The sequence below is a fragment of the Planococcus citri genome, chromosome 1, assembly GCF_950023065.1.
Source record: "Planococcus citri chromosome 1, ihPlaCitr1.1, whole genome shotgun sequence".
In the NCBI taxonomy this organism is placed as follows: domain Eukaryota; kingdom Metazoa; phylum Arthropoda; class Insecta; order Hemiptera; family Pseudococcidae; genus Planococcus; species Planococcus citri.
This window is the reverse complement of record NC_088677.1, coordinates 17263555-17271964: the sequence shown is the minus strand read 5'-3', so window position 1 is coordinate 17271964 and position 8410 is coordinate 17263555.

Here is an 8410-nt window from a genome sequence, read left to right as displayed (position 1 = left end):
TTTCAACCAGATCATTGTTCGTCATGCTGATGATGATGAGATAGGTGTATTACCTCGTCAGCATTGGTGCTATAGCCAGGGTTGCGGAACGGAATTGTCTCGTTTCGTGTCCAGAGGGAAAATTTTCCATTTCGTTTTGTGTCTTTCGTTTTGTTTCGTTTCATATTAACAGCCCTGAATAGAAGAGGAGACAGTGTGCAGCCTTTGCAAACTCCTTTTTCTGGGTGGAGTTTTCCTGATGTTGTCCTGTTATATTAGCTGATCCCTTCTTGTACATTTGTTTGATCAGTCACACTAGATGATTTGAAGGTCAAAGCACCCATCGGCATTTTCAGCAGGATCCACCATAACGCCTGCCACTGGACACAATCAAATCCTTTCTTGTAGTCCACAAAGCACTGCACCACAGGAACATTATACCTTGGAGCTTTTTCAATGAGCATTCTGATGTTGAGGATCCAAGAGTCTTCTGAAATGAAATATCTTTATTGAAAAATTCTGACACTACATAGAAACTGCATCAATTTTTATTATTCAACTGAATTTCTAAAGATTCCAAAATGAAATATGTACATAAGATTAAAATCGAAAGCCCACAAGAAAAGATGAAGAAATTTCACATTTATTAAAAAAAGAAATTGAAATACTTGCTTAATGCAATCGCAAATGTATGTTTAATTTATAAAATTTCAAGTGGATACAGAAAAATTCTATCAACCTGACTTTTTGTTCTTGCCTGCATCTGTAAATTTGGCTTTGGGAATCAACTTAATTTTATACAGAAACTTCAAGAAAACTCTCAATTTTCAAAATTAGTGATCATTAAAATTACTTATCATTTTTTTAAAACTTTTCGTTCTGAGTTTTAATGTGATTTTAAAATTTGAACCTCCACCCCAGTAGAAAAGTGATAATGTTTAATTCAGGGATTCAAAATTTTTCCTACACTTTTCTGAGGTTCCCCACAATCTTGTATCGAATCTCCCTGCCAATTTTTCAAAAAGAGAAGTCAAACAAGACTCATTGAAAATCCATCCACATTGGAGGAGTTGAAAAAGTACAAGATACCTAAGTAGGGGATTTGTGCCGATTCTAAGCCACCCCCCGCAGGAGCACAGGAAGGATTGCTCCTGTTGCTCCTGCGAGGGGTGGATTTACGTGTTAACTACTGGCTTAGAAATGTTTCCTCAACATTTGCTCCTGTGAGAGCTGATTTTTTACAATTTGCTCCTGTGAGAGCTGATTTTTTTCCCACTAGCCGAAAATTTCAAAGAAAATGGGTCTCCGTTTTTTATTTGCCACAAAATTGTAAATATTGAAGAGTAAAAAAACGAGAAAAATTGGTAGATTTTAACCCTTAAAGACCCAGGCTAATCCTGAGATGCTGTGTGAAAATGCTTTCAATTTCCTGAATTAGATCATCACAAGCATCACATTAACCCACAGTTTGCCCCCCAGCCCCTTAAAGCCGTCTCGTAAAAGCCGTACCAATTTATTCAATTTTCCTTGAAAACCGAGAAAGCAAAAACCCCAATGAGGTCAATCATGGAACTGAATGATATAGTATCATTAGGTGTACTGAATGAGTGAAAGCATATCCCCAAAGAACACCCCACCCCTTTTTGGGGGGCAAATTTTCAAAAAAGTTGGGATAAAAAAATTGGACCCATGCTCCATTTTTGGATAAACATATTGATGGTAGACCCTTCACAAAATGAAATCATGAAAGGTGTGAAAATGGTGGACCAGAGCGATTTTTTGAAAATGTGATTCGCTTGTCTCGATAAAAACCCGAAAAAACAGAGCATGAATACGCAAAGTACATAATACGGGAAATATTATCAAGTAGGCTTGAAATGACAGAAACAAGAATTGAAAGGAACACAGATGCTTTTAACAGCACATAAGTTCAGATAATCTACAATCCACCCATCAAATCTGTTTATCACTCCGTGGATATTCTTTCTCGATATTTGTCACCAAATAGTTACATCCTACAAAGGTTAGCAGTACGATTGTTTTTCTGCAGAAATATCGAAATAGGTTTATCTACCACTTTGAAAAGCTTTACACAGTCAAATTGCAGCACTCCCTGGCATTTCATAATGTTCAAGCATTCATGAAGAAGTCACTATCCCTTCTCGATCATAGATAATGTAGTTCTACATCATGAAAATTGCACGAGCAGAAGTCGTCGTTTACAATCATGAGATTGTGTCTAGCTTATGACTACAGGATTCAGGGGATTTGAGATTCAGTAAAAAGCTTTCACCTGTTGTTCAACCACAACTCTGAACTTTTGAATGTTTTGAGAAATTCCTGCTGAAGTTGATATTCTTTCTCGATATTTGTCAACAAATAGTTACATCCCGCAAAAGGTTAGTGGTACAATTGTTTTTCTGCAGAAGTATCGAAATAGGCTTATCTACCACTTTGAAAAGCTTTACACTGTCAAATTGCAGCTGTCTCTGGCATTTCATAATGTTGAAGCATTCATGAAGAAGTCACTATCCCTCCTCGATCATTGATAGTGAAGTTCTACATCTTGAAAATTGCTTGAGCAGAATTCGTTGTTTCCAATCATGATATTTTATGATGTTGGACTACACTATCGACCAAGAACCCTGTCTATGAGATTTTTCAAAACGTTAATTTTTTGTTTAGCCGGTTGGTTGGTCTCTCCGATGCCTGTTTTTATAAAGAAAAAATTAATGAAATTTACAACGTAGCTTCAGCCAACGATTATCCGTTAAAAATGATAGAGTCTCAAATAAAGGCTTTCTTTCAACCAAAAACTCCCTCTGTTACTCACTCTGTCAATGAACCAAAAAAATTCATAAGTATTAACTATGCAGGAAAAATGTCTAAAAAAATAGAAATGTTGTGTAGACAGGAGGATTCTGCTATCACTTTTGCTTATAAAAATTCGAACAACCTTTGTAAACGTATTTTCTCTAACACTAAAAATAAAATTCCCCCCATGAGCCAGAGTAATATTGTACATATATAAAGTGACCTGTAACAACTGTAATGTTGATTACGTTAATGAAACAAAACAGCATCTCCGTGACAGACTCTATAGGCACAATTTGGATGTTAGAAATGGAAAAACTAATACTGCTCTCTCGGAACATGCTGTTAAATACAATCATAAATTTAATTTTGACAAAGCTAAAATTTTACACAAGGGTTGTGGGAATTTGCAAAAGAGAAAAACTACCGAAGTCCTACATATTTTAAGTAATCCGAATTGTATCAACAAAAAGACCGATGTGGCAGGCTTTGACTCGTATAAAGCTCTGGTACATTTCAATTGATATTTTTATCTCGTTTACTCGATTCATCGTCTCGTATTATTCCACTAGCGTTAGTCTTTTCTCATCACCTGATGAAGGCACTGTGTGCCGAAACGTTGTGTGTGTAAATTCGTGAAAATAAAAATTTCTTATCAAGTTAAAATCTACCAATTTTTCTCGTTTTTTTACTCTTCAATATTATAATACATACTTGATTTTTTAATGATTTTTTTAATCGTGACAAAATTGTAAAGGACCAGGAACCATGATGACGACGAATGGGACCCCCTCCCCCTCCCCCTCCCCCTCCTCTCTCATCCGACCATGAAATCCACCCCACGATTCCAAAGCTTATATAAATAGAAGACTGACGATTAATTTTCTTTTTTCATATTTTGTGCTCTTGCTGAGTGGTTGTGAGGATGTTTTCCAAAAAAAGTGTTCATTTTAATCCAAGGGTTACTGTTTTCAATTTTGAGGAAGATGAATTTGTGCAAGATTATCAAAATGCTCAAAAGGGGCCCTAGAAACAAGAATTGCTTGATAGAATGTGTTTCAAACGAATAGTTAAAAAAATTCAATCAATTTTAGACCCTATACTGTGCAAAGAACACAGGGAAAAAGTGTATCAATGTATGCAATAGTTCACCTATACTTTTTGAAAATGAATTTATTTGAATATTTGTGATGTGAGGAAAAGTTGATTTCGAGATACGGCCCAAAACAGGTTATTGCGTCAGATTTTTCAGAAATGAGATTTTAGCGGAATCTTATAATACATATGTTCAAGTATTCCTGAAAAAAAAATTATGTCTTGAGAATTTGTCATTTAAGAGTAATAAGCGATGAACACAACTTTAGAAAAGGTACCCAAAGTCGGAAACGTCACAAACGATTACTGCAACACAGACCACACCTACGATGATACCTAATATTGTGAAAGTAGTAATATTACGTTTTGTACGTTGTAAAAAATATAATTTCCTTCACGTTTCTATTCGCAACTATCTGGCTGTGATCATGATCACGTTAACATTGATTTGGTGATGAGTACATTCATTTTGTATGATTGTTTTAAATTGAAAAATTGGTTGAATTGATTTCGTCAAAAATGTTGCATTTAATGCAAGATCGTCCCTTTTATGATCCCGAGAACAATAAAGATAATGTTGCTGGAGTATATAACACTTATTTCAAAAAGGCAAACGAAGGTGATTCTCAAACAGAAGGCAGTGATTCAGAATCTTCTGTGAGTAATACTTCCGTGGTTCATTTGTTGATATGCTACACTTACAACTACAAAAAAGCATTATCACTATTTCATTTACTGAATTTTAGGATGTCGAAGATCAGTTGGAATCTACGACGGTTGCTAAAGATGACGACGATTCGAATGTGGCTTCTCTCAAAGGATATTCACCTTTTGCTACAATGAGTGGTACGCTGAAGAAAGAAGAAGCTGAAATAGTGAAGGAATTCCTATCAAAAACATGTGAATGTACATTGGGTCCAAATAACAAGCCTTGCAGCTCTATATTTTCATTCGATAATGTGTGCAATTTATGAGTGGAAGCAAAATCGTTGGACAGCTACGATGATGATCACTGCAACAGACTTGATTTTGCAATCATATCTCAGTTACAAGCACTGGTTTTGGTGAATGAGAAAACTGTTGGCAGTAAAAAGAAATCGACCGATAGAAATAAAGTAGGAACCAAATTCCTTTTGCAAGGTTTCCCAGTTTGTCGAACAATGTATTTGTTTTCTTTTGGGATATCAAGAAAATGATTCAGACGTTTGCACTCAGCTTTTCTGTCCAATGGTGTAGTTGAAACAAAGCATGGTAATGCGCAATGGTTGCCAAAAAATGCGCTAACAAATGATACTATTTGCGATGTCATTGATTTTATCCGGAATTACGCACAACAAAATGCTATTTATCTTCTGGGTCGGCAAGCTGGGCAGTTCAATATGGCAGTTAAAGTTCTTCCTACCTCAGATACAAAAGCTGATATTTACAAAAAAAGTTTTAAACCAAGTTGCGTAGGAAAAAAAAATTGATCCTGCGAGTTTGGTAACTTTCCGAAGACTTTGTAGAACATTTTGCCCAGAGATTGTGATTTCTAAACCAAAAACGGATTTATGTTCGTTCTGCCAGAAGAATTTCACATCAGTGAAACGATCCAAAAACCTCGAAGATGAACAAAAACAAGCAATTGCAAAACAAATGATGGATCATTTAGATAATGTTTCAAAAGAACGCGAGTATTATAAAAAGTTGATCACGAGTACAAAAGAAGAACTGAAAAAGTATACAGAACATGGCGGTGAGATTACTCCAACTGAACCGAATTTGTATCCTGGAAAAGGTCATCATTCATTCGATATGGCACAATTGGTTGCAATTCCACACAATCTGTTTCAGCCAGGACCAATGTACTTCTTAACAGGTTTGTACCAAACCAATGTTGTCAAAACGAAATTTATTTCGTTTCGTTTTTCATAACATTTGCATTTTTTGATTAATAATAAGTATTTAATTGCAGGTTTCAAAATTTGTATATTTGGAATCATGAACGTCAGTGTCAGCAGATCAATTATTTAATTCCAGAATCCGTTGCAATTTCGAAAAGTTTAAGTTATATTATTGTGGCAAATGTGATCTTCGTTTGCACGCAGACAACTGCTGCTGGCAGAATAAAAATAATACTGTAATGGCATAAGGTCGTTAAGGGAGAGATGCCGCATGGGGAGAGATGCCGCACTTTCAATATCTCAGCTGGTAATTCACCAAAAAAATTAAAAAAAAAAATCAAAAAATATTCCTTACTACCTACTTATTATCCTATCAAGTTTTGGCAGTGTCGCCATTAATAGTTTTCAAAAATTTGCAATTTTTGTAAAAAAAAACTTGAAAAAAAAAATTTAATTTTTTTCATGTTTTTTGAAAAATTAATTTTTTGGCTCAGAAGCAACATATCGAAATGAAACCTAGATGTATGGAAGGGGTAAGGTTTGTAGATTAATTTTAGGGCATTGTTGAAAATTTTGAGTAAATTTTTCTTTGAAAAAAAGAATTTTTTTCAACAACACTGGAAAGAGGAGAGATGCCGCAGTTGACATTGAGGAGAGATGCCGCACCAATTACATTTGTATTTCATATGCTAAAATTACTCAATTTGGGTACATAGTGTTGTGTCGGGATCCTAGAAACAGCTGATATTTGTACTTGCGAATTTTGTATCAAGAAAACATCAGCTCAAAAAAAGTAGAATTTTGTAATTTGAAAGTAGAGGCTCAAAGAGAATAAATACTTCCTTATTTAGTTTAGAATGTTTCAATTTTCAATTTTTTACTTTATTCTTAGGCTCAGCATCTTTCAGTCATGTGTTTTAGTGCTTTATTTCAGGTGCGGCATCTCACCTCAGGGCATCTCTCCCCCATAATGTTCTTATGTGTTTTACCTGCGGCATCTCTCCTCAGTTTTTTTTTTGAGGAGAGATGCCGCATTTTTTTGAAAATGGAAATACTCAAAAAATATGGCCCCAAAAAAAATTTTCTCATAATCTACCAAAGTACTCATGGATACCTTTTGATTGATCTAATCACCATTTCCTGAAGTTGATTAGAAAAAAAATTAATCGAGATCAAAAAACAGTGCGGCATCTCTCCCATAACCACCTTATTTAAACTACCGCATTGTGCAGAATTTGAACTGTCGGATCAAACTCGATTTTATGCCACCAGGCCACACAAAATGTTCTTGCGATTGGCCACAGTATGTAAAATCTTTAAAGCCGTTTTTCTCAAAACTCACTTTTTCATAATTCAAATTTCAAAGTCTATCATCTCGGCCATTTTTCAACCAATTTAGCTCATTTTTTTTTGAAATGTTCGTCTTAATGTGCTTACCAATCATCATCATCGAGTCGTATTAACCGCTTGTGGTGGTATCGCCAGAAAACAAAAAAAATTTTCTGACTTTGGGTACCCTATCCCAGATCGCATCACATTTACCAACAGAAATATTAATTGAAATATGTGTATATTTAACCCCTCGTGATTTATGGATGTTATTACGAGCTCAACTCAAGGGGGGTGTAAATATAATAGCAAAAAATATGCTGACTAGCAAGTATTTCAATATGTTGATAGTTAAGTGTTCTAAAAGTATCAAAAATACAAGTCTGCATCATAATATTCACTAAGAAGAATATTTATTATCTTTGTATGAGGATACTGAATTATTTATTTCTGGAATTTTAGAGATTTGTGAAGGTGGGCATCAGCCTGCCCAAATACTAAGCCAATATTTTTACAATGAATTGGAATATTTTAGTCCTGATATTGGATGTGATTAATAAGTACAGGTTAGGAGTGAATGTAACTGATGTAAATCTAGCTAAGACGTTATATTTAAAATTACCTGCGCACTTTAGCCTATCTTACATGATGGTATCTTTACCAAAGCTACCAAAAAACTCTCACAAGCCTTACAAAGCTAGCTGTGGATGCGGAACCAATTGGTAACGTATTTCACAGGCACGCGAACATTTTGTCAAAGGAGCATCGCAGACACAGCATGAGGCCTTATGTTAACGTATTTCTATTTCAGTAACACACTTACCCTCCCACCAACTGATTTACATCCCTTTAAGTAAATTAGATCTATTTAGATGTGATTTCAATCAAAGATCTCATCAAAGGATAGGGTTACAAGGCATTGGCAGCATCACAGTCATCTTACATAATGTAATGAAAAGAGATTGTTTGTATAACAGTATAATAGCACTCCAACTTAGTGCCATCTCACCATCAAATATGTAGCAGATACAGTTCAATAAGAAAGGTCCTTTTAAAAACTGAACCAAAGAATGTCACACAATAATTTCTTCAAATTCCAAGATGACGATTTCAATCAAAAGGGGGTAGGTTCTGGTGGTGGTCTCAGAGGTAGGTATCTAGAAAATACAATTCAATTTAATAAGAAAGGTCCGATGTTTTAAAAATCACAAAATAATGTATTTAAATTCTAAGATAACGTTTTCTATCACAAGGGGAAAGTTTCTCAAGGGTGGTGGTACCATATCTAAATCAAAGATGTGCTAAATAGG